The sequence below is a fragment of the Vulpes vulpes genome, chromosome 13 (genome assembly GCF_048418805.1).
Source record: "Vulpes vulpes isolate BD-2025 chromosome 13, VulVul3, whole genome shotgun sequence".
NCBI classification, from domain to species: Eukaryota; Metazoa; Chordata; class Mammalia; order Carnivora; family Canidae; genus Vulpes; species Vulpes vulpes.
The window spans coordinates 96,561,763-96,589,552 of record NC_132792.1 but is presented as its reverse complement, the minus strand read 5'-3'; the positions used below and the strand labels follow the sequence as shown (position 1 = coordinate 96,589,552).

General features: G+C 41.4%; 1 long non-coding RNA gene across 1 annotated transcript; it reads right to left on the bottom strand.

The window, feature by feature from the left end:
* Positions 1-3,410: 3,410 nt before the first annotated feature.
* On the bottom strand, positions 3,411-26,753 carry LOC140595225 (uncharacterized). Its single transcript, XR_011996754.1, has 3 exons — positions 26,576-26,753; positions 8,928-9,258; positions 3,411-6,800 (listed from the first exon to the last, which is right to left on the bottom strand). It is a non-coding gene; the product is annotated as an uncharacterized lncRNA (long non-coding RNA).
* Positions 26,754-27,790: the final 1,037 nt, after the last annotated feature.

The following is a 27,790-nucleotide window of genomic DNA, read 5'->3' as shown; positions in this document are numbered from 1 at the left end:
AGAAACAGATGTGTTCTTAATATGCTTTTCCCTTGTGAGTCCCACATCACTTGTAAATATGTGTGCAAAGTGGTGTCTTAAAGTGTGACCCCATCTCTCCAACACTCATCATACTAGTGAAATTAAACATGATCTTAGGAAGGATAAGGACATGATTGAGAAAACACAGAAGTTGACTCCCATCTCCTTGCCAAAGGCTTTAGCCACAGCTGAGGACATCAGTTTTATAAACTAATGTACCTGGAATGCTCAGCTCTAGCACAGAGGGCCCTCAAGACAGTGTTTGATGGAGATAGTAGAATAGCTCTCTGCCCACTGCCTGTCAAGAAGAGGAAGAGAAAGTGCTTGCTGTTTCAGGAAGAGAGAATAAATAAAATTGACAATCCTGTAGTTAACTCATTAAAGAAAATAAAAGATATTAAGACAGATGAAATCAAGAGTGAGATAAGGGGATACAGAAGAAGTCACTGATAAAGAATACTTGTTAAAATAGCTGACTTTCAAGAAAATACAAACTCAAAATTCCCTTGGGAAAAAGCAGAAAACTAAATAGACAAATAACCAGAGAAGAAACGGCAGAGGAGGGGGGCAGGTTTTAGGGGGGTAAAAGAGGGATGTTGTCAACAAACTATCTCCAGGAAGGCTATCAGACCCATAACATGTTCCTACCAGCTATGCACACACCGCCAAAAAAACAGATAATTCCTAGGTTTAGATAAAATATTCCATGGCATTTAAAAAAAAAAGCTTCCAAAAAAAAAAAAAAAAAAGCTTCCTAAATCATTTCACAGAGCTAGACTAATTCTCATATGGAAACTCCAAAATAAATAACAAAAGGACAAACATACAGACTTAGCTCTTGAAGAAGTGAACAGATTAAGATCGTTACTGCTGTGCCTCAACATCTGCCACAGTGTTCTCCCCTCCTGCACTACTTGCCCCTCAAGACCAAGGAAGAGCAGTACTCGTTCCTTGCTTTACCCCCATACCCGCCCAGGGGTTCTGGAGTTCAACAGGTCAGTGACGGAACCCAGATATTCAACTCATTTTCTGGGTCTTAGCACTTCTCACACAAAATAGCATAAGGATATCAACCCATTTGTCAATATTCATACCGCAAAAATCTACATAAGTGCAGCTTATGAGACATTAGAGAATTCTCTGGAGAAAAACTCAGGAAAAAGGGGACACTTGCCAAGAAGTAATACTTAATTTATGACTGGGAGAATATGTAATTATTCTTGGCACACACTATGATTGAGAGAAACTGCCACTTCCCCACACCCAACAAAGACCTTTCTGGGTGCTTCGGGAATTATCCCTGCTTTGATCTCTGGGACCAGCAAAAACATCTTCCTGAAGTTACATTTTCAAGTTTTCTGTACATGCTACACTTCCTAAGAGCCAGGCAGTCTTTGGGGGTTTTTCTTTGAAGATTTATTATTTGTGTGAGAGAGAGAGAGAGCACACTTGCAAGCACTGAGTGGGAGGAGGGGCAGAGGGAGAGGGAGAGAGAATCTAAAGCAGATTCCACACTGAGCACAGAGCCTGAGGCCCAGAGCTCCACCTCATGACTGAAATCATGACCTGAGCCAAAATCAAGAGTCAGAAGTTTAACCTCCTGAGCCATCCAGGAACACCCAGCCTTTTTCTTTTCCTGTTTTTAAGCGGTAGAGTGACAAGCTACTTCTCAGATGACCAAGCAGTCTTCCTATAAGGCCATGTGTTCAGTTACTCATCCTTTTTCTTCCCCACGGTGTCTATCATCAGTTCACGAATGAAGGGTTCCAGAATGTGGATGGGAGGAGAAAGAAGACCCATGACCAAAGGTGTGTGGACACTTATGTGACCACTTATGACCACATCTCCCTCTCAGCTTTCCACAGCTCACCAATTTTTAAAAGGACAAATGTTGAATTCATTTTCTAGGCAGTGTCCAGAGATCTGCACGATAAGACCCCAGGTTACCTTTCTGATCTCATCCGTCCTAATTCTTGCTACATCCCAGCCTCACCAGACACCTCGAAGGCTGCCAAGCTCATCAGAAACTCTCATACTCCCTCTGGCTGGAATGACTGATAAACCTCTCCCTCCTGCCACGCTCCTACCCACTATCCCAGATCAAATGTCAATCTCTTTTGAAATCTTCCACCAAGCCAGAAAACACAGAACACATAATACTCTTGTGTTCTCAGGCAGGCATCCAAGATGGAATTGTATTATAATTATTTGAATATGACTTTGCTCCCCCTAAAAAATTATAAGCTTGGTGAAGACAGGGACTGTATCATCATTGCATATTTGTGTGTGTGCCCCAGTGGGCAGCTCAGTACCTCACATGGTCCAGAGACTCATTATATTTTTGATGAATGGCTCTGTTGAGTGTCCACTCGAGGCCCACTGCCTGACACAAACCGGTTGTAATTTGTTGTAATTTGATTACTTAGAGTGATCAGAAGAATTGACAATAGCATCTTATAACAATGGGAAAATGGTCTCCATCAAGAGACAAATTGAGGGCAATGGTTTCTCAGACAGGCATAGGGAAGTGATAACCAAATCAAATGAAAAATGCCCAGGAAATGTAGGCCTAGCTATCCTTGAAAACATTTTCTCTGTCCTTACTCTCTGATTCATCAGGCAACTTTGTTTCCTAAGTAAATTTTCCTTCAGGGAAAATGGTGGGTAGTATGAGTCAATCTTTTTTATTACCAATTCCTGTGTAACAATCTATACCAAGACATAGGGACTTATAAATAGCTCTTTGTTTCTTGCTTACAATTCTACAGGTCAAGAATTCAGATAAAAGTAAGCTGAGTAGGGGATCCCTGGGTGGCACGGTGGTTTGGTGCCTGCCTTTGGCTCAGGGCGCGATCCTGGAGACCCGGGATCGAGTCCCACGTCGGGCTCCCAGTGCATGGAGCCTGCTTCTCCCTCTGCCTGTGTCTCTGCCTCTCTCTCTGTGTGACTATCATAAATAAATTTTAAAAATTAAAAAAAAGTAAGCTGAGTAGTTCTTCCAGTCCATGTAGTATTGGCTGGGTTTAGTTGTTCAGTGGCATTAGTGGGCAGCCCAACTGGGCTAGGAACACCTATTATGTGTTATAATGATTAGGAATTTATTCAGACAAACGAATGATCTGATTGTGTATGCTCCCATTCCAGTAGGCCTAAAACTTTGACATTTTTTTTTTTGACATTTGGTTTATTCAAAGTTAGTTAGGCCCCAGAAAGAAGAGAGGTGGTATATTAAAAATGAGTACAAATTCCTTGCTTTCTATCCCATTGGAGATGGAGACTATTTCTTTTCTGGAATCCAAGATGGCCCTCTGACCAGTTTTGACCAATAGAATGTGGCAGGAGTGACTGACTCTGTACTTCTGAAGAAAAAGCTAGTGTCAGGATTGCCATAGGTTTACTAACATTTTTACTAAAACACTATCAGTTTGGAATTTTTACAATTGCTGCTGGAAAAATATGATAAATTAGTGACTTATAAGTGGCCAAAACATCTTCTGAATCAAAGCCTGAAGTATTTGTTCAGCAGAATCTTGGGTGGTGTTTTTGATAGAGGTTACTTTGGGAATGATGGATAAGAATGGTCGTTTAATCTTTACTTTCTGGCTACATTAACAGTTAAATGCCCAATTTGAAACTGCTAAGGCTTGAGAGCTGTAGAACACATAGTTAATTAACCTAGATTATATGAAAAAAGCTAGAGTTTCCAGGTCAATTTTAATTTTCTCAAAAGAACCAACACAATTTTTCCACAGTAAGAGGGAGACCTATATGTCTCAATAAATTTTTGTAGAGTGAATTAGTGAAGGAGTACATAAGTAAATGCATCACTTGCCCTTTTCCTCAATGTGTTTTCACGACACCTATAAACACACTGGAAAGCCTATTTAAGTACACAGGGGAGTGGCAGCATGAATGGGAAAAAGGGAACAGATTTCAAAAAATATTCTAGGGGCTCAAATCAAGATGTGGTGATCCAATGGTCTCACTCACATGTGGAATATAAGAAATAGTGAAAGGGACCATCAGAAAGAAGGGAAACTGAATGGGGAAAAATCAGAGAGGAAGACAAACCATGAGAGACTCCTAACCCTGGGAAACAAAGGGTTGCAGAAGGAGAGGTATAGGTAGGGAGATGGGGTAACTGAGCATTAAGAAGGGCACATGATGTAATGAGTACTGAGTGTTATACTATATGTTGGCAAATTGAATTTAAATAAATAAATAAATAAATAAGATGTGGTGATCCAATTAAATGTGACAAGGAAGGAAGAGGAAAGAAGTTCACAAGTTTCAAGCTTGGGTGACCAGGTCAATGGTGCTGATGCCATTGACATCAGCTAAGAATAATAGTGAAGCTTCCAGTGCCAGATAAAAAGGAAAATAGCCCACTGGGAAAGTCTAATACTTGTAGACATCAGGAAAGATGTCCCCCAGGCCATTGGTATATTCAGTTCTGCTGCTTGGAGGAGAAGTCAGAGTTTGAAGATGTAGATTTCAAAATTGTTACCTTATGTGGTAGTGATGCCATGAAACTGTATGTAATTATCTATAGAGTATGGAGGGAGAGAGCAGGGCAGGGACAAACTCCAGGGAAACACCGGCCCTTACTTGGAAGGAAGGAAGGCTCTTTGACGCCAGGGAAAGAATAATCAGCAATATATAAGATATGTGCAAAGTGATATACTGAAGGATCCAAAGGATAGGTCTTCAAAAGGAGGAAAAAACCAGCCCAATATACCTATTAAACCCACCTGTGAAATGAGACTAAGAAGCACCTTGCATTGTAATATAGACTAAGAAAACTCATGGTCCAAGCAGTTAGAAAGATCTAGATACATATCTTGTGATCTGCCAGTTAATTAGCTCTATGACCTAGGGAAAGTCCTTAGTTTTTCTGTGCCTCAGAGCTCTCATCTGAAAACAGATAATAGTAATTAAGCCCATTCTAACCACCTCATAGGATTATTGGAGTTCAATGAGAAAATGAACATGTGAATGTCAGCCCATTGTGAGGTAAAAAGCACATATTGATATAAAGTTATTTTTTAATTTTGGTAGGCAGATTAGTGATTGTTAATAAATGCTTGAAAGTAACAGTATATGGGAAGAGTATAAATAACTCTGCTTTGATGAAGCTAAAGAGGTAAAGAGGTTCTTGAATCACTGAAGTGTTATTCAAGTGTTACAAGAACTTGTAAGTCCTTCCCTATATGGGGCAAGGAATGCCACTCTCGCAGCAACAGCGCTGAGCTGGGATTCAGGGTCCTTATCCCAGGCCTTACCCACCATCTATGTCTTTCTCCTTTGGCAATGTGCCACACTCAATTATGATTATTTGATACAGGTTGGCCCCGCTTCTAGACTGAGATCCTTACAGACAGACCATGCCTTGTCCATTGCCCTTCTGTTTTTATTGATAGTAAGTACCAAGCACAAATGCTTGAAACATAGAAGGGGCTCCATAAATATTCACTGAAATAAAGAATAAGTGGGCAATGACTTGAGACCATTACTTAATTTTAACCTCATTATAAGAGAAAAAAATTAGATTATGTTTTCTCTAAAACATTTTTTTGTTTTCTCTAAATCTTTAGAGCATTAATATTTTCTTCAGCCACACTAAGCAATACCAAGAAAAGCTTGACATGTTATCTGGAATATAAAAATAATTATAAGCATATATAGAGATGAAAGGTTACAAGTACTCATAATCATTCAGTCTTAATGAGATCACACTCTTTCAAAGATGGCATTCAATAATGTGTTTTCAAGCATCTGTCATCATAGAGTACTTGCCTCATGAACAACCAAAACTGATAACAGGTTGAACAGCATGAAGTTCCAGTCTAGCAAAGACACTTGCCCTTATGTCTCCCGCTATTTTACTCATTGCCAGCATGTGTCAACATTGCTCATTCCACTATCAAGTGAAAGATACTTGTTGGGTTTTGCCCCATAAAAGAAAATGCTAGGAACTTAAAACAGGAGTGATCAGAGTAAAGATACCTTTGGCAGCTCGGGGTGGTACGTCTTTGACCTGGAGCAGCTGCAGCCTGTGCCTGACTATGGAGCTGCTGGAGGCGGTGTTGAAAGTCATAGTAAAGCAAGTATATCCATTGTTTTGTTCAATTGGTTGAGCAGCAGAAACTACAATTATTAGTCATAGGGGCTTGCAAAATATATTTGCATTCCTTGATTTCTATGAGCCTATATGCATTGCATAGAAGTTCACCTTTGAGGTGTTTTTCCCCAGTACTATCTATACCCTTGGAATCTTGACAGTAAGTGGCCCAAACTCAAGTCAAATGTCATGTAACATCAGGGAGTAATAAGTATGACTTCCAAGTAAGCAGTCATGCGTGGTTTGGTGGCCAAAGCCTGGTGTTCCTCCCTTTATTTTTTTAAAATCCTCTTCTCATGAGTTAGACATAAGACATGCCCCTAGACATCAACCAAGAAACATTCCTCCTCTGAGAGGCATCTGGAATGCTACAAAGTTCACATTTCTGTGCATCCATCTCACAAAGATTGTGATAGACTCAACCAGTGTTCTCTGCAGGTTGTGGCAATTCTCTATCAATCTCCTCTGGCAGCAGACTGACTGAGAGTCTTACTGGTGTCTCAGATGTGTTTTCATCCCTCAGTCCAAAGTAATTTCCTGCATTTCACATCTTGGATTGATCTTGTTAATAATCAACACTTGGTTATTGTCATCCTTGTTCCAGTGATATCATTCAAGTGCCAATAGTGTCATTTTCAACTCTCCAGTTCTGAGAGTCCTGGAGAGAAAAACAGCCCCACAGACAAATTTAGTGATTCACATAAAGTATTGTGTTTTCCTAAAACAATTCAGTGTCACAAACAAAGAAAAAACAGGACAACTAGATAATGCATGAACTTTATTAGTGCCATGGAAATAATCATAATCATACAGAGAAACACAATTCCATGGAGCTGCCTTAAACTGAAGAGAAAATCGCAGAAGGGGTACAAGATCGGCCTAGTTTCTGTTGCTGCTTATAACAAACTGAGCAGACCTGCCTGGAAAGGCTTCCAACCTACCACCTAGATATGCTTCTCATGTAAAAGATTTTAATGTAAGATTCTTCATCATCAAGCCCAAGACACACAAAGGAAAAGGACACTCTTCAATAATGTTGCTACTAAATCACGAATGGGGCTTCAAAATGACATCATCTTAGGTGCTTAATCAATGAAACTTCCTAACTCAGTGCACATCATAGAGGTAAAAGCTTCATCTCTTAGTGTGGCAGTCAGATCTTTGGGTTTGCTATGACTTGTAATTTCTTTTATTATCCAACAGATTTCAGGTTGCATTGTATCAGAACACAGAACATCAAAGGCTGGTGGAGCCCAAGTCCCAGATGGGGAGGGACCAGCAGGAAGGCCAAGCCTCCTCTTACAACCTTTTCCCAAAAGGTGAAGGTGAAGGTGAAGGATAGTATTACTGAGCTGAATATAGTGGAGCATTTCTAGTGCCCCCCGGGAGCAGGTGACCGCTGCTGGGATAGGGGGAAGCCCAGGGAGAAGGTCCCTCTGGGTTGTAGATCCACAGCCCCTGCTCAGTTCCTCTCCATCTACCTCTTCCTTCTCTCTGACCACCCCCCCACACACACACACCCCTTATGTACTTGCTGGAGGGTAGAGTTCATGCACACTGGATCCTCTGACAGACTACATTTCCCAAGCTAAAAAATCAATTCCCCTTGTTCTTATAATGGGAGAGAATATTTGAAATTGAAATAGACTTGGAAAATCTGGGAATAAATTCATCCTAAAACTTACAGTCATTTTCTGTGAACTGTTTGTCATTTGTGACCAATATGCCTATAACTCATTATATCACTGACTAACCTTTCCTAAATTTTATCTTGTTACAGTAGCAAACTCTATTCATATATATTCAGACATTATCATTTGCTCTCCCTTACAAGGCTGTCAATGTTAAAGTAAATTAAAGAAGACATTATCTGTTAAGTATGTTATAAAGTACACACCTACATTACAAAGTATAGCCTAAGTCTGTCCAGAAAACCCTACATACTTATTTAAGATCATTAGTCATAAAATTCACACGTGATTCCACCTTTATGGCAGATGGTATACACTCGTAGCTTGGTTCAAATGACATTTGGATGAATATTTTTATTTTTATTTTTTTTTATTTTTTTTAAGTTTTTTTTTTTTTAATTTTTATTTATTTATGATAGTCACAGAGAGAGAGAGAGAGGCAGAGACACAGGCAGAGGTGGAAGCAGGCTCCATGTACCGGGAGCCCGACGTGGGATTCGATCCTGGGTCTCCAGGATCGCGCCCTGGGCCAAAGGCAGGCGCCAAACCGCTGCGCCACCCAGGGATCCCTGGATGAATATTTTTAAATAGGATGTGACAATTCAAAATACACCATCAGAAACAATTTATAGTTCTCTTGTCGATTATAATGATTGGTTTGCTTAAACAGACTTCTCCATATATCTCATTCCTTGCTTTGTAAAGTAAGATTCCAATGTCTGAGTTTCGCAAATGTCTATCTTACAAACAAAGAATATTTCACTCATAATGTCCAAGGTTTGATCGATACTTTAGCCCAAAAGTTCTCATAAACTTTTATCTTTTCGTAAACACTAATTTTTCCCATGACAGAAAGATCTAAGGATTAGAGCATGGCATGTCAGGACCAATTGGGAGCTTAAAGACTATGTCATCCACTCTCCTCATTTTATTTAATTGCATTATTGGAACTGTTTTCTGACTGTGTTGATTATTCAAAGCCAACACTCTTATTATGCACTCTTACAGTAGTTGTATCAGTGGAGATGCCTTCAGTTGCAAGTAACAGAAAATCCAGTGAAAAGTGGCTTAAAACCACAAGAAAAATGTGATACCTTATGTGGCAAGAAGTCTGAAGGTGGTCAGTTCCCAGGAGCAGGTGCTCTGCATCTTTCCACTCTGCTGTGCTCAGCAGGTTAACAAAGCCCTCCTTTATATTTGCAAGTTGGCTGTAGCAATTCCAGATGGTACATGCAGACATGACATCCAGCAAAGAAGAAGGCGTTCCTCTCATGCTTCTCTTTATGTATTTCAAGGGAGACATTTCCCAAAGGCTTCTTATACACTACCCACAATTGTCTTACAGTAATCACATTTGTCTCTGGGGCTGGAGAGGGGTCTTTGGAATGCCTGTAAACCCAATTGCTAAACAAATGCAGTGCTCTTCTAGGAAGGAAGAAAAGGGGTGGTTCATTTGGGATAAGTAATCAATAGTTTCTGCCACAGGGGTCTTCCAAGATAGTTGGTCTTGCTCTACTCACCATGATATTGGTATGAATTTGTCCATTTATACCTATTCAACCCCCTTAAAATACTCACCTCTACAACTTGCTAATGCTGCAAGATTTCTAGGAAGTCTAACCAAAGTTTTCAACATACTTCCACTTTCTATCCTGAGCCATTTTTCTCCTAGGGATTCTGAAGAATAACGAGGTACAAAATCATATATTATTTGTAGGCCTGCCTGGGGATTGCACCTCTACAATCGTACAATGCTGGGAAAAAAATCTACCTGATTTTGACTCTTCAGCAAGGAAACCACATATATGCACTGTTACAAACAAAATTCAACTAAGAAATTTTTAAAGATCTTAGTGTCTTTACTCAACAATTCATGAATCAGGTAGCATCTAGCCCAGCAGATAGAAAAGAGTTCCAAGGTGCTATCAGAACGAAAGACTTTTATAGGCAGAAGAAAACAGGAATTAGGAAGTTATACTAGGCAGGAAAAAAAGAGAGAGAGAGATTGGTTATTGCAAGGCTACTATTCTTTGGGAGATGTCTGGAGTATTACCAGGCAGATTACCTCACTAGCACTGATCAGGCAATTCCTGAGTGACAGGTTTGAGATTCCATTTCTGAGAGTACAGAAACTGTAATTAAATTAAGTCCTGGTTTGATGGCATGGGGCTTAGCATAAGTGACTCCATTTTGGGCCTGCTGTCTTGTTATTAACAGCACCCACATACCGCCCATTCAGAAACAATAGAGCAGTCACTCCAACCAACCTTTTCTGGCCACAGTTTCTTTGTTTTTTGTTTTTTGTTTTTTTTCAGAATGGGCATACTCATAAAGTTAGGAAGATGACTTTCTTGCTCTTCACATCCCACCAAAGTGGTGCCCCTGATTCAGGTGTGTCTTCCTCCCTCTATATCTGACTTGTGTCACTGAGCCCCTTGGATCAACAATTCTTCTCCTGAATAAGATGTGAGTCTGCTCTAGGATTTTCAGCTACTTGTTTTTCTGTAATCTTGATCACAGGTAGAAATGTAGGATTTGGCTGGTGCGACCATTATTGATAGCCACATGGTCATCAAAAGAAAAAATCCAATAGCATGGAGTGTGGTCACAATCTATCATTTATAAACCCTGTCACCATGTTAATCGCCTTCAGAAATCCATTACTGTCCTCACCAGCAACATCCGCTGGTGAGAGAGAGGTCAGAGCTCTCTCCAGCTGCTGAGAGAGTGGAACGTGCTAAAACCGCAGGGTCAGGAGGTGCTCCCAGGTGCAAGGGCTTGAACTTCATTAGCCCTTTCCCTGTGGCTGGTTACACATGTGTGTGTGCCAGGACTGCATAAGCCTCAGGAAATTTCCATCTAAACCTAAACTGAGAGCCTCACAAAAAAGAATGGTGATGACCAGCACAATGAGATTACACAGAGAGCCACATTCTGGAGGAGCCATTCCAAACAGACTATCTGTACCCAGTTTTTTTCATGTGGACCCCGTACATTGGAGCCCTATCAAATGTACAGAACGTGATGGTGGCTCTACTGGCAGGCATCTGCCTCTTCAAAGCTTCTTTTCTATTTTCCTATTAATCTCAGCCACAGCTACACTAGAGGGCACTTGAACACCATATTCATTGCAGACCAAGTCATTGGCACAGGTACTATTGGTACTTTGGGAGGGGGGGGTACAAGGGTGGGGAATCACAAGAGGGGGGATGGGAGGGATATATTTATTTTAACATGTCTTCAATAAACCCATCAGTATTTGAGGAAGCTTCCGAGTCAGACTTTGGGGACGAAAGCCTTAATTATACAATATAATTGTTGTTAATGGAACGTGTACATTTCAACCCAGCAAGACTGGTGGTGTTTAATGCCAGCATGACATATTTCCCAAATCGTTCACTTTATTTGTATAAATAGGAAAGAAGCAAAAATTGCATCAGCTCTCTGCATAATGAAGAGGGAGGGAATGTGCAGCCTGTACTATGATGGCCAGATGCTCTTTTATCTCTTTTCAAATCAACATGCAGAGCTGGTGGTCCTCAAATAGAAAGCATTTTTCCTAAGGGATGGCAGCACTGTACGTTTAGAATGATAACATTCTATAAATAAATAAAAAAGATTATTAAGAACGCTCTGTAAATCTCCTAGTCAAACACCCCTTCAAGCAACCATCATCAGTAATTCAGTTTCGTCCCTTAATCCCACTGTATACAAATACACAGCATAAATACAGTATTTAACAAGCACCAGAGAAAAAGCAGCACTCTTGCAATAAAGACTCATTTAGGAAGAACGAATATCCCTTGCCTCGAGTCTTGTTGGCCTCCCCCAGATTTCAGTTCTTCATTTGATTCTCCTGCCTGAACAAGATGTCCACCTCACATGAATGAATCCCAGGCATAACCATCTATTTAATAAAACCTAAACATATTAACTTGGTTCTCACATTCTTTTTGTTCCACTTCAACGAATCCACAGGGTATCCATTAGGAACCACATCACAAATGCAAACACCCACGGGCTTCCGTAAGCCACAACACTGCACTAGGGTTTCAACCAGGTCAGAGGTGGAGAAGAGAACAGATCTGACGTGGAATTCTTGGGGATCTCACAGGATCTGAGGTCGAGTGCTGGTGGCTTGCTTTCCCCATGACTGCCTACTTCTCTCTGCTTGTTTTTTGTCTTTGTGTGTTTTCTCTGGGTCTCTTGTTATGTCTCCCTGAGTCTCTATCTCTGTCCCTCTCTTCATAACCCTCCTCAATTTCCTTCTTCTTTGGTTTTCTCTGTTCAGATCTAGGATCTTGGTCAACATGAGGACTGGGTTAACAGGGAGGGTAACACACTCTGATGGTGAATACAGCCTAACCATGAAGTCCTGGTTTTCTTGTTGGCTTCCCATGAATCGTGACAGCAGCAACCACATGGCAGGAGGCTGCAACCAGGTCAGTGCCTCTCAGCCCAGTTACTGCCCAAATACAAGCACTTCTAGTATCTAGTTAAATGAATATGCAGCTTTTTTTCCTTTCTCCCTCAGCCTGAATTATAGAAATAATATTGCCCATGTGCCACCAGAAGGCTCTGCCAATTAAAGATCTTCTCAGTGAGGGGCTGTTTCTCAGGCTATCCATGGCAGCATTCCAACACCCCCAAATTGTACTTCTCTCCATGCTGATTGGTATCTGAAACAGCAGGACTGGCCCCTGAATTCATTTCCATCAGGGACACCCACCACCAGCAAACACCCTCAATCGACTTTTCCCTTCTCCTTTAAGACCTCCAGTTTAGTCTCTACCATGCTGGGAGTTTCCAGGCATTCCCACCCTCCTCTGCCAGGCCCAGAGATATGGCAGTTTCCAGTTGAGGACCAGCCTGAGGGCAACTCCAGGGACAGTCTAAGGCTCCAAGTTCCCACCCTGAAGCCAAAGCCAAGCCAACTCAACACCTTAGATCTTCAGCTCATGGGTAATAAAGCCAAAGTGGTTTCATGTGTGATACATTCAGCAATTGTGATCTAATACTTGTCTTTTCAACTATTGGTTAGCAAAAGTTAACTTAGAGAAGTGTCTGATTCTTAGTTTTTCTATGCTCTTTATTACATTCAGATTTTAAATCAAATAGGGTAGAAAGATCTAGGAGCTGCATTAGTTTGCTAAAGATACCCTAAGAAAATAACACGGACTTGGTGGCTTAAACAACAGATATTTATTCCCTCACAGTTCTGGAGGCCAGAAGCCCAAGGTCAAGGTGTCAGCAGGTTTCATTCTCCTGAGGCATCTCTCCTTGGCTTGCAGATGGCTGCCCTCTCACTGTGTGCATGCACCTCTTGTGTCTTTGTTTATCCAAATTCCCTCTTCTTAGGACACTGGTCAGATCAGACCAGGGCCCACCCAAATGACCTTATTTAATCTTAATTACCTCTGTTCTAGGTCCCACCTCCAAAGACAGTGTATTCGGAGATGGGAAGTGTACTAGATGGATATGTACTAGAATATTCGAGTGCATTCTACAGTACTAGAAGTTACAGCTCCGACGCATGAAATTGGAGCGAGATATAATTCTCCCCTTATGTTTCATATGTTTCAGGTAGCATCCAAAGGCTTACCAAGCTTTGCCTAGAAAGAAATAAATGTGCATCTAAGCCCTGTTTTTTTTATTCTCTGTTGATGCATTATATTTTTCACAATGTACCAATGACAGTTAATGAATATTGTGGAGATTAAAAAAAGAAAGAAAATTGCAGGTTCAAATCAATGCCTAATAAGCCTCCTAAGAGTCTTTGAAATTCAGCCACTCAAAGTAAAGTTTCCTCCTCTGGTTTAAAACAAAACAAACAAAAGAAAATAGAGTGGGTTTTATTTCTAAGGTTTTTTGGGTGGAGTAGATTTTTATTATGATTGCTTTGTTCTTACACTGTTTTCTGCATGGCACTTTCTTGATTGTTAAATCTTGACTGTTTTTTGTTTTATATTCATTGCAATCTTATAACGAGCAGTGCTCCTGTCCAGGTCTCTACAGGACACCTGTACAGTGTGGTATATAGAAATAAGTACCAGTCTTCTGTTTCACTGGTAGCAGTCTGCTCTCAAGTCAAGGAAGTCAGATAAGAAGAAAAAGCATATGTAATGCTTTCTTGTTTGACAACCTTCCCATGAAACATAACCTCAGGTTTGTTTCTTTGTTTATTTCTCCCTTTAATAAATGTGATGGGAAGTTTGGAGCATGAACATTATGAATACATAGGAAAATTACTGCCCCAGACGTTAATTAATTACACAAAAGCCATCCTAGGAGTCTGTCTCCTATGCTCATATCCCTGATATTCCAGCAGCTGCTCACAGGGAGACAATTCCCAGAGGTGTCTCTGGCCCTGGCCACATTCAAGCCAGGCACAGTGAAGGATTCCAGAGACCAACAGACCCAAAGGCCAGGCAGGCTGCCACCTGGCAGGGCTGCTCCCTGTGGGGGCCCTCTGAGACACAAATAAGTTTTTGTTTACTATAAACCAGACATGAACTACAATCTCTGGTGCCCTCTGTGCCTAAAATCTGCTATTTGTGATCTAAAATTAGGTAAACAGAAGGGTATTTTGGTCAAATATTGTAAGTAAAGTACACATACTTGTCTCTTCTCCCACCCAAAATCTGGACAAAATGACAATGAAAGAATTAAAAAGATGTAAACCTACAAGTCAATGAGAAATGGAGAGGGAAGAGCAGTGAATGAGAACTGTCAACATACTTTGTGGGGAATACAAAGTAATGGAGAAATGGCAATTAGCTCAGCAGAGTGGAAGAAGGACCAGGTACGCTCACCAAACTTGGAGACGTTGGGCACATGGACTCTGTGGTTTCCTCCATAATTGGGGGTAAGGCATGGGCCTGGAAAAGAGATGCTAACTGAAAGTGTGCATGTGCAGTATGTCTATGTCTCTTCCCCCACCAAGCACCAGCCCTGCTCACTTGCCCCACCATCCCATTTCTGTTCCATCCCTTACAGGAAGGCAAGAATATATTTTTTAGAGAACTTGAACCAGAGAATATCCAGACTCAGGTAACAACAGGCAGAGCAGATGGGGAGCCAGGTGCTAGGCTGAAGGCAGAAGTCTGTTTTCCAAGTACTCCTCATGCCTTTGCTCATGGAACATACATATCTGGATGTATACATTCCAAACAGAAACATAAAGGAAAATTCTCCAAAGAAACTCACTGGTCCTGGAGAAAATCTCCACAGAGACTCCATCTGAACTGTTCTTCATCAACTAAGCCAGCTCACCTCCTAACAATACTTACCAAGGGATAAGCCACTCCCTGCAGGCAGAGTTTCCTATTGGCTTCTTATTACAACAGTTCCTAACCAGAAATGGAATATTCAAAGATCATCAGACATTTGAAGAAGTTCTCAAATATGCAAAAAGAGAACTAAACAAAGAAACATATTTTTAAGGGGCTAAGAAGACATAGAAGCAGGAGAGGGAACAAAGGTAAAACCAAAAGAAAAAAACCTACAATCATTATCATCAGAGAGTTTTGAGAAAATATCTCCTTCATAAAACAAGACAGGATATAACAAAAAGGACCATCAGAGTGCAAAAGAAGAATTTGAAGAATTAAAGATATAATCATCAAAATAGAAAATATTCAGTAGAACACTTGGAAGATAAGATTGAGTAACTCTCCTCAGAAAGTAAAAAACAAAGGACTAGGAGGAGAAAGGAAAATTAGAGGACCAATCTAATGTGTCCAATATCTGGAATTCCAGAATGAGAAAATTGAAAAAATAAAGGGGTGGAAATGGTCAAATAATTGTTTTAATTTCTCAGAACTGGAAGACATGTTTCAAGACAGTGTCCAACACAGTGCATTGAGAAACAAAAACAAAAATCCACCAAGACATAGGAAAAATCTTAAATTTGCAGAGAGAAAGCCTATCACAAAGGACAGGAAATGAAAATGCCATTGTGCCTCCTAAAAGCTACACTGAGGCCAAATGGCAATATAGCAATGTCTTTGATATTCTGAGGCTCCAAGCTCTTAATAAAGCATGAGAGTAGAATAAAAACATTTTCAGAAAAACAAAGACTAAAAAAAATATACACCTCCCACACACCCTTTCTCATGGTATCAGTGCTTAACTGGTATTAACTGGAATCAATGCTTCACCAAAATTTTTTCTTAGTTACCAAGGAAAAATAAAATTAGAATACAGGAAAGGAGAGAGAAGAAAATCAATCCCAGAAAAATATAGAAAAGAAATCCTAAGACAAATGTGTAATGAGCCTGAAAATTAACCAATGCAGTGTGCAGGGGGGTTGAAGAACTTTAGAAGAGTCTCCAAGTTGGGGGTAGGGGCAAGTGGGAGAATTCTAGATTATTCAATAAACATAACTTGTGGAAAACTGCATGAGAAGCATTTTATACCACTGTTAGAGGACTTGAAAAAAATTATTGATAGATTCATAGAAAACTAAGCAAATGGAGGAAATAGACAATTATTAATTTCTAGGGGAAGAGATATACAGTAAACTAAAGGTAACTACAGTAAGTAAATAATCTCTTTATCCATGGTTTCACTTTGCACAGTTTCAATTCCCCACGGCCAACCACAGTCCAGAGCAGGTGATCCTCCTTCTGACATATGGTCAGAAGGCCAGTAGTAGCCTAACACTATGTCACAACGTCTATGTTTTTACCCTCACTTTACTTCATCAGGTAGGCATTTTATCAGCTCACAGCATCATGAGAAGTAGGCTGAATGCAGTACAATAAGATATTTTGAGAGAGAAACCACATTCACATAACTTTTATCACAGTGTATTGTTATAATTGTCCTATTTTATTATTAATTATTGCTGTTAATCTCCTCCTTTGCCAATTTATAAGTTAAACTTTATCATAGGTGTGTATGTACAGGAAAAAACATAGTAAACATAGAGTAAGGTATTATCTGTGGTTTTGGGAATCCACTAGAGGTCTTGGAGCATATTCCCCTTGGGTTCGTGGGGGGGGCTACTGTATAATACTTATTTGCTCAGTAGTAAACAATATTTACATAGGTACAACAGATAAACCTGAACAGAAACCAAATGGACTTGGTATAAATAAGTTGAAAGGAAAGGGGGTGGGGTGGTTAGAGAAAAGCTCCACTACCATCATATGAAGTAGTTAATATATCAAGAACTAACAACATTATCAAATTGTTTATAAATATGAGTGTACATAAGAAAGGGCCTAAAAGACCTAGAAGTGGCTGCCAATGGATACAGAGAGAAGAGGGGCTGGGGAGAATTCAAGATGGATGCTATTGGATTGGATTCTATGACTTTTGGTTGCATTGATTTTTTTAAATTATGTTCATGTAGAATACTTTAAAAAGTACAAAAAATAATACTAAGTAGATGAATATATAGGGATAAATAGAAGAGAGAGGAGAGGGGAATAAATAGGGAGGCAAGACAATTTGAATAAATACTTGGGAAGACTTCTATCGAAGCTAGCAACCATGAGAGGAGACCTAGGCTGAGCCAGCATGGTGTCCTTTCGCTAGAAATGGAAAAGCAGCATTGGGCAATCAAGTAGAAAGAAATTGCTTTCTAGATTATGTAGGAAAGATTCTGGCCTGGACTGAGAGAAAAATAACGTTGGAACTAAGGAAAATGTCCTGACTTCTGGAGAGTCTGCAACCCAAAGAAACTGAGGGGCACCTGGTGGCTCAGTCAGTTGAGCAACCGACTCTTGATTATGGTTCAGGTCAGGATCCCAGGGTCCTGGGATAGAGCCCTGCATCAGGTTCCAAGCTCAACAGGAATTCTGCTTGAGATTGTCTCTCTCCCTCTGCCTCTCTTCTCTATCTCTCTCTCTCTCTTTCTCTCTCTTTCTCTCAAATAAATAAATAAATCTTTAAAGAAAGAATAACTTGAGATGGCCATGAGCCCACTCCACATGGCCCAAGGGGACACAATCCACATCAAACACTAAGTATTGATGCTCCCTTCAGTTACATAGGGCTTATACCAGCCTTGTTGGTTGACACAGAGATATAGGAACTAAATTTTATATCTTCAGCTGTACTTTAGTTGAAGACAACCCTTTTCAATTATATTTGGTCCTTGTAATTATCTACCTGAGCATAACTGTATCTGATAACACTTCAGACTGTCAACAGTCACAATATGATATTGGTGCCATAATCTTTAGAAGGTTTGCCTCTTTGAGAGATCATAGACTGCAAGCCCTCAAGAAGAAATTCTTAGGTCTTCAAGTAGTAGCAGAAGTGTCTGCAAAGCAGATACTCAGGCTCGGTATTACACCTCACAGCCATCCCCTAATCAGTGTGAGAGATCTCAGGCAGATCAATTAACCTGCTAGGCATCAAGACCTTTTCTGAGATGAGAAATTGGACTAAATACACAGTATGGCCCACTCTGGCTCTGAAAACTTAGCTTTATCTAAATTAGACTCTGCTGGAGTTGCTGCCCCTGCCTCATGGACAGAAATCTTCTTATATGGTCACCCAGTTTGATTCCTCCATAGGTTAGGTGCCATTTTACAGTTTCTACTCAAAAGTCTGCCTCTTCATGCTACAGGGGGTCCACTACTAAATTTTCAACATGTATCTTGAATCAGACCCAATCAATCTTCCTCTTTTCATGTCTTTTCTTCTGATTCTAGTATATCCATATTGAAGAGCTAATTATGAACTTCTACTAGTGACTTCTGGAATAAATATTCCCATGGTGAAGGCTGTCACATAGCATCCTTAAAACATACCTCCTTGTTCTGTTTGAGTTGGACAGTAGCTAAAGGATCAGTATATAAGACAATATTCCATGCAGTTGCTAAACGTTCTAGGTTGTGAAAAACAAACCACATAGATATTTTAAGTTGCCCTTGAATTCTGGATCCAATCCTTTCAGTGCCCCATATTCTTGGCTGAGTTCGTACAAGTCCACTTATTAAAAGCAGTGGCCCAACTGACAAGCAGTGTTGCCATTTCTACTTTTCTGGTCAAGGATAACCAAGACTTTCTGTAATCTAATTCCGGGTTTACTTTGCAGCTCTTTCTGCCTTATGCTCTACAAAAGATGGCTGCTCTCCAAACACAACATCATGTCTCATCTTCACCCTTTTCTCCAAATTCCAAACCTCTGGAATGCTTCTCCTTTATATTTGGAGATTTTCGCACCTTTCTCAAACTGATTCGGATCCCTCTTCCTTTTCCCTGTACACTTTCCCCAAACCCTACTGGCTGAGATGTTGACTCTGCCCACTAGTTCAGAAAACTTACCCCTTTAGTGTTCCATGTTGTATATAAACCTCCAGAGCTCTTTTTGCATGATCTCGAACATTTCTTAAGCTTTCCTCTATCTTTGCTAATCTTCTCAGCAGATCATAAATGCCTCAAAGGCAGGACATACACCTTAGACTACTTTGTCCCTCCTATAGCAGTTGGTACACCTCAATAGATGCTCCTTTTTCTTATTATTACTGAATATGAAGCATTTCAGTAAGAGATGCCCACCATGGGTCACAATGGATGTGAACAACACCTCAACTTTTCTTCAGCTCTAAGACCAATTTTGATCAACATAACTGGTCACTCACAGTTGATGACCTTCGCTGCCAGAAGCCCAGTGCTATGGGGTTAGCCTCATCCTGCAAGGCTCTGGCACAGCTCTGCACAGTACGTGAGAAAGCATGATAAGAGACAGGTGGAGTGTGGTGCTGAGCCGTGTGGGACCCAGTGTTGAACTGATTTCACTTCGTTGAGCTTCTATTTCCTTCTGTGCAAGATTGGACAACATTAGTACCCACCTCCTAAGGTTTTCATGAGCATTAAATGACTTACTTAATAACCGTAAACATTGTAAACTGTGAACATTGCCTGGCTCATAGTAAGCACTCAGTAAATATTAGTTACTATTACAGTACTTTTTTAAAAAAAAAGCCTTGGTCCAGCTCTGCTTTTTTTTTTTTTTTTTCCAGCTCTGCTTTTATTTGACATTCTCCTTTAGTTTTCTCTCCCCAAACACCTCTTTGGTGGTGTTCATCCACTTCTGTGGCTCTATTATATTTTACGGCTCTCCCCCGGTGGCAGTGTACTGCACACACTCTGAATGACAGCCAGAGATGGATCCAAACCTCAAGTGGGCGGAAAAGACAAACTGCTTGGCCTCCCCGTGTGCAAGCCCCATATGAAAGGCTTGCCCCTTTGGCATAATAAAAATATTTCTAATAATAAATATGAGGTTTCTACAAGAAGATAACTGTAAAGGTACAGTGGTTAAGTAGGATGAAGCATTTTTGTGGATGTGAGTGACTTCAACGACTGGAAGATACTTTCCACAGTTCTTTAGAAATTCCAAGTCTTAAACCATTATTTGTTTCTCAAGGTGCTTGTTGACATTGACTCTAACCAGGAGTCTCCATGTTTTAGAAAATATGTCTGGTCAGCTTCCCCTCACTCCATGACCTGGGGTGGGCAGCCTGTTTCTGAAAGAAACCTGTCCCTTGACCATTGTAAGGGTTGAGATTTATACAGTGAGTAACCTTTTTCTCCTGGGGTTGAGATTTACATATTGAACGATTTTCCCCCTGGGGCCTGTGAGCTGCCCTGCGCACTTTGTACTCCATTAGGAAGGGGGTTAGAGGCTGCTGGATGCTCTGACTGGTCTGTCTGAGGGCTGGAGCTCTGTCACCATGGGCCACTCTCGTTTGACTTTCACAGTAACTGTCAGTGTAAGACAAAATAAATGATAGGAGAAAACAGCCAGGTACTCAAAAGTCCCAGTATTCATCCAGGAGTCTTGAGAACCATTTGCTACCATAATGATCATCCGGTTATTTGTTCAGCTGCCCAGGAAAGAAACTTCTATTTGGGAGGTTGGGGGAGGAGGGGAGAGAAAGATAGAGACAGGGAGAGAAGCACAGAGAGACAGACAGATAGACAGACACACATACACACCAGAGACAGGATTTAAAGAACTCGAGGAGAAATAAAACAGTAGGAACCCTCAGAAGCCTCGTACATCGGTGACAAGCCACACTGCCACCGTTGTGTGGAAGGGTTTTGATGGCTTCATTCTCGAGCCCACAGCAGGCCGAGGGTGTGGGCACACAGCAGCTGCGCTCTGCCTCTACCTGCCGTAACGGAGAAGATCTATCCTTAAGGTGCCCGTGAGGCCACATTTTCATGAACTGCCTGGGCAATTGATAAGGGGTCAGTTGGGAAGCAGAGACATTCACAGGTTCAGACCTGAAGCCTGGTCCTTAAAATGAATTGGAAGCATCTGGCTGTTTTGCTGTCGGTAGGTAATGATGCAGCCGCGTCACACACCCAGATGTGATTCTACATTTCTGCAGCTGTTCTGGTGGGAGTTTCAACACCCAAAACATCTGCTGCTGGGACTCTGTGGTGCAATTCTCACTCCATCTCTCTGGGTTCTTATTCTTTTCCTAGAAAATGTACTTTCTTTCTACCCGGTATTTTCCTGTTTTCCAAAGGTGTTATTCCCAGCAAGGGGATACCCACCAAATTCTATGTAATGTGGAAGAGAAATCCATATCATCTTCAAAATTCACAGCCAAACTGAGGGGGTGTGACGCTAATTCATTTTATGAGGTTTGATGAGATAGAGCATTACAGCCAGAAAAAGAATTTCATACTTTATGGCACACGTAGAAGGAATGGCTATAACGAAGTTACTTCTGTATGTTAAGCACAACTGGCAGGGGAACACCTTTAAAGTCCGAAATATTTATCTCTGGGATATTTGTCAGCATCATCAAACTGCACACATAAAGCGCTCTCGGTACTGCCTGTTTAGTAGGAGAAAAGACCCTTTTAAAGCATGATTTCTCAAACATTTTAGGCAATGTTACAAACTGACATGAGAGTTTTGAAGAGCAACAGGAAATATCCAGTCATAAAATCTTCATGCGCTTTGACCCCGTAATTTCTGGGAATTTATCCTAAAGAAATTATCTTCTGTATGGAAATGTCTTATTACAAAGATGCTTATCGTGGGATTTACCAGAGGGAAAAACAGGTTTGATCTATTGCCCCAAAATATGGAAATAGTTAAATAAATGTAGTGTCTCTATTTCTACAGGATACATGGAAGAATCAATGTGAGGAACTTAAAATTTCCAGCTGCTCAGGCAGCAATTAAAAAGATATTCACTCAAGTAATAATACTGAAATGCCTCTAACATACATTAAGCAGAAAAGGAAAATACAAAGTTGTTTGTATGTTATGCTTAGAATCATATCAAAACTTGGCATTTGAAAATGACCCTAAGTAATTGCTCCAAAACAGTAATAGCTATGGTGATTAAGTGGGAGAATTAAGGGCAATTTTCTTCTTCTATTTTCCAAAGTATTTATGAAAGGGTTATATAAAAAGGCCAAGAAAAATGCATCCTTACACTACAACCAAGACATGAAACCTGCCAAGGCGAGTGAGTCTGAAGAAAAGCAACACCAAAGGACCCTGAGGCATATCTTGGAAAGAGATCTGGACCAGTGGACTTCAGATGGAGACCAGTTTGTTGCAGTCTCGGCTTTTGGCCAAATTTCCTCCAGAGTTTTAAGGAATCCAAAGTGAAACTAACCCAAGATTATGACTCTCACCTGACGAGAGTTGGAAATGCAGTGACAGACCAGGAGAAAGCCAATCCTGCATCATATGAAAAAGTTTGTGAATAAGCCCAAATGGAGAGACTTATGTTCCTTCATTTCAGTGATTGAAAAAACTTGGAACAAGATTCCCCTCTTTGGTTCCACCAGGTAACTTTTCCAAGCCTGTGAAGCTTGGGCAGAGTGAATCTCGCACTTCTGTCTCTCCACGCCCATGTCTTTGCCAACCTCATATTAAGCCTGAAGGAGAAAACAGATTCAACTAACATTACGTGAGGCCTGCTCTTTTCTTTTCTTTTTTTCAATGCTCCACTCAAATTTTAAAATAGTACATTGATTTTTTAATATCCCAAAATAAATTGCTATTTCTTAGCCTTTAGGGGGACAGCTTTAATTTAGGAGTGAAAAGGGATGATTGAGTGATAATAAACTGATTAGTCTCAGGATTTCTCAAGGAAATGCTGACCCAGCATCATGGCCCTGACGTCCGCCATTATAATTCTTTGATTTCCTGTCACGGCAGACAGTTCAAAAACGGAAAGTAAATAGGAGACATGGAAAATCAATGTGAGGTGCTGAATTGTTCCAGCTGCCGAGGTCTGTTAATTACATCATATTTTTATGGAGACATGCGGCTCAGACTTGCCAAGTGCCCACATCTGGAGGCCGTCGTCTGCCATCCTGTTGGGGCAGCTCTTCTCCCCCGGCATCTTGGTTAACTGCAAAAGGACAAGCTACCCCAGGAAAGCCTGCTTGTACAGACCAACTCTCGGAGGCAAAATCCGGACGATCGTCATGTCTTCCGTTACCATAGAGATAAGAGGTGCTGGGAGCTGGAGAGGGGCCACTGGAGTGGCGGGAAGCGGGTTAGTCAGTATGCACAGTGTGAACCTGAGGAAAATGAAAGTCTGTTCTACTCGGATAGACAGGCCTTGGTGGGCTAAGTGGGAGAGAGCTGAGAAGAGATGAGAGACCACAGGGAGCAGGCAGAGAGAAACAAGGCTGGGGAGCGAAGGGCAGGGCTTAAAGCAATGTGAAGAGCTGAGCCACTGGGGAGCCACAGTGGATTTCCAAGACAAAGTCCTTTGAGCACCTCCTCTCTTGCCAGGGCAATAAAAGCAAGTGCACAGCGTGAGCACAAACTTCCTGGATTGTTTCAATAAAGGTCTTTCCATGTTTCCTTATGATTTGGACCCTTCTGAAGTCCTTTCTGGTTTCCCTTTCTCCTCTCCATCCTATATCCTTTCTGTTTTCTTCTCTCACACCCTTCCAGAAGATTCTGAGCCCTCCCCCCACCTCCTTTTTTGTTTTCATCTTTATGCATGATGGGACTGGTTTTGTCATCCAGACATCTCTAACTCACCACAACCCATTTGCCTTAACTCTCTTTATTTTTCTCTCTACACCTTCCTTCTTTTACTTCTTGCTATTTTTCCTAATGATAGCTTCATACACAAATAGCTGGATGAAAGAAAAATCCAGTGCTTGTCAAAGATGCTTCAAAATGTTTCCTAATGTCCAGTCCCTGCTGTTCATCCCTCACCCCCGCCTTGGTGTCAGACTCTGTCACAAGCAAAGTCTTGGCCCGGGCCTCTGCTCCTTAGAGAGGCTCCAAGGGTCCTACACATATTTTATTTATATTCCATTATTTAAATATGTATTTCAAATGTGTGACACCTAATACTCTCTCTCTCTCTCCATCCCCCAAAAAGGGGCACATTTTAATGTAAGTTAAATATGCATTACATTTAAATGCACATGCGTTACATGTATGTAAGTGTAATATATGTAAATGTGTATTGCATTACATTTTTATGTAAATTCAGTATAAGTTTAAAAACTTACAGACTTTAACACATTGTGGATCTGTCCCGGCCAAGTAAATTGTGCAGATTTGAAATAGAGATTCTCCTGTTGTTTCTAGTAACCATGTCACTGAGTCAAACATTGTAGGGCCACACTGTATTTTTATCAGTTCAGGCCCAGGCATGACTGTTTGTGTAAATGGTGTAAGTCCACCCTTAAAGCACATGAGTGAAGGGCCCTGTTAAATGCCAAGCAGGTCTCTGTATCAACTTGAGGCATCCTCTTCTTCCAGGGCAATTGCACAGTGCAATAGTAAACCAACTTGTCCTACGTCAGAGATGGTTCTAGCTCTTGATTTAATGTCCTGGTTAGGGGATCCCTGGGTGGTTCAGTGGTTTAGTGCTTGCCTTTGGCCCAGGGTGTGATCCTGGAGACCTGGGATTGAGTCCCGCATCGGGCTCCCTGCATGGAGCCTGCTTCTGCTTCTCCCTCTCTCAATCTCTCTCTCTCTCTCTCTCTCTCTCTCTTTCTCTGTGTGTGTGTGTGTGTCTGTGTGTGTCTCATGAATAAATAAGTAAAATCTTAAAAAAAATGTCCTGGTTATTTTTTGAGTGGCTTTTCTGTGAGAGGAATTTGAGCACATGCTAAGCATCATTAGTGATCCAACTTGAAAATATAAATTTCCTGCTATTCCACGTGTAAGAATCCAGATCAGTTTGATTAAGCTCTCCTAAAATTGCAAAGCCAGCTGTCAACAAGCTTATAATTTGCAAGTATTTATCTGAATCTGAAAGCTGATCTAACACTGGAACTGTTGTCTATAATTCCCCAATTTCTAATGCTTGTTGTGTTCATTCAAATGCTTTCATTTTTGTAATTTACTGAAATTTGAACTAAAACAAATGTATATTAATAAATCATCATTTAATTGGCTTTCTGTATTGAGACTTCCATTTACATTTCGTTTGATAAGAAATGCTTTGCTACAAGGGAAAAAAGGTAAGAACCCTGGCCTCACCCACTCTCTCCTCATGCCCTCCTCCTCCTGGTATCCCAAGCAACCCTTGCTTTTCCAGGTTATTCTCTGTTCCCTAGTCTCTTCCTTTCAGACTTAATCTTATGACTCTGTCTTGCTCTAACCTGATAAATAGATTCACACTGAGGTGGTCTCATCTAGTATAAGGAGCTACTACTGTGTGGGAGAAGAGGGACAGGAAGGAGATTTGCATTTTACTCTGAACTGTTCAAGTCCTAGTGAACCAACGTAAGGGAGCAGATCATCCACGGTGAAATTCTACGCACTTTTGAGAAGAGTCTTTCAGAGCAACTCTTACTTGGTTTCATACCTTTCAGTATCTCTCAGACCACCACCTGAGGATGGTTGCCTCAGAACCCCTTGTGAAGTGCTTGGGGGAAAGACAGACTCTGGGGACCTACCACCAACTGTTTTGAGGTTAGGACCTGAAGGCACCTTTTCAGCCACCTCCTCACATGAAGTTGAGGGTCCCCACGGTCAATCTTCTGCACGTTGGTGCGGAAGGCGAGTGGGGGTGCTACCTGGCTTACCTTTGCCTGCACTGAAAGATAGCAGACTGAGAGGCAGCCCAGGGATGCATCTGAACAGAGAAGTATGCAAGCAAGACAAAGGCAGAGAAAGAGAGAGAGAGAAAGCCCAGGGAGCAATTTCGAACAGGACAAGAAAAATAATTCCAATTTCCCTTTCTCCTGCTCCAAGTTCACCGGTCAGCAGCGGCACAACAAAAGTAGACTGAGGACAGTCTGAACAATGGGGAGCCCCACTCCTGGCACATCCTGGAGGAAATGGTAGCATGGAAGTATAGCACTGTACGGGGCAGTAAATACAGGCACAGCCCCGGGGCCAGTTCCATCTGCCCCTGCAGGAAGGGTTTCTGGGATGCTCTTCCCCTGCAACCCTTCTCCCGGGGTTGGCCCAGAATTCCTGAAAGCCCCAGAGGTGGGACGCACTTGAGCGGAACAAGCCCGCTCTCTGCCCTGGCACCTCCTCGGGCTGTCATTCTTACCTCTGTTCTTCCTTCATAAAAATCCACCATGCACTCCAAAAGAGTAACTAGGACACTTCGTTTTTATTCCACATGCATCTCATTTGTCTTCAGTAGGTTCTTCCATAATCTCATCATTATTGCTATGGCCCTCGGAGGACAGCTGACTTGCATTAATCAGCCGAGCCCCTCATCGCTCACCAGATTCTTTACACTTTTACCATGCCCTGGGGCATCCTAACTTACTTGAAAAATTAATAAACCTCCCCCTCTTATCTTACCTTATTAATGTCTGTCTTTGTAACCCATTATCCCCGCATATCATCAGAGATCACTGGAGGGCGCAGTGGTCACCGGCTTGCTCCCCTAAATCTATCGTAAAGCCAGAACATCCCCCTCCTTGAATGGCTAGCAAGAAAATGGCCTTCATGGGCCAGCAGGGTATTTGTTTACCAGCTCGATGGCACAGTGGACGGAAAGCAGAAGAATTCTTCGGCTGCAGCTCAAGGCCATTAAAGTCCATTAAGTTGTTCTCTCCTCCCACACCCCTTCTCCCCCTCTTTTGTGCACCCTAGTAAATCTGACTCATTAGCTTTAGATGTTTTGAAATACTGGTACATTAATCACTTGTGTTTGCACACTGTTTATGTGGGTTGTTGGTCATGGTCTGTAGTTATACTGGCTGTCTCCCTTGCTTACTTAAAGGTACAATCCAATTGAAAATAAAGATTTTTGCAGGTTTGCTCATTACACACAGTGTCGGCAGCTGGTGAGTGTCTTTTGCAATTCATCAGAGGCCTCCCAGACCACCTGCTCTCGGCATCCTGCAAACAGCTGGCTCTGAGTAAGTACCATAAGCTATTACCTTATACAACAAATAAATAAATAAATGGATGGATGGGTAGACAAATAAATAAATACATTGAATTGGCAGCCTGGAAGCATTGCTTCTTGAAGGGAAAACTCCATACAGGAAAGGGAAAACACTTCTAGCCCACACCTTCTTGGTGCCATTTAAATTTAAAAAGGGGGAGGGCCAGTGACACCCCCAAAACTTCAAGTGGAAATATCTTGTCATTTGAGTACCAATGCAGTCAAGAAAGGGACTCTAACCACATGCTGGCTGTGTGGTTTGGTTTGGTACAAAGAATGAGAAATGGGGGTGGGGGGAGCGATTGAATTGAATTAACTGTTGGGTTTTTCTTTTTTCTTTCCTGAAAAAGTCCGAGGGAGGCTTTGCACAGCCTGAGCTAAGGCCACCAGATGTCCCAGGATTAAGAAATCCATCCCTGTTTCCAAGATTGTTACCACTTGAGATTTTTGTGAGCTTTCCCCCAGTTTTTGGCCCTGAGAGCAACCTGGGTGTCTGTGCCCTGCTCTTGTCCTGACCCTGCCAGAGGAAAGCCTAGAGGATAGGTGCAGGAGTCCCATGGCCAGGCACCTGCAAGAGGGAAGGACAGGATGTGAGAGTAGGCGAATCCTTGGCTCCATGGAGC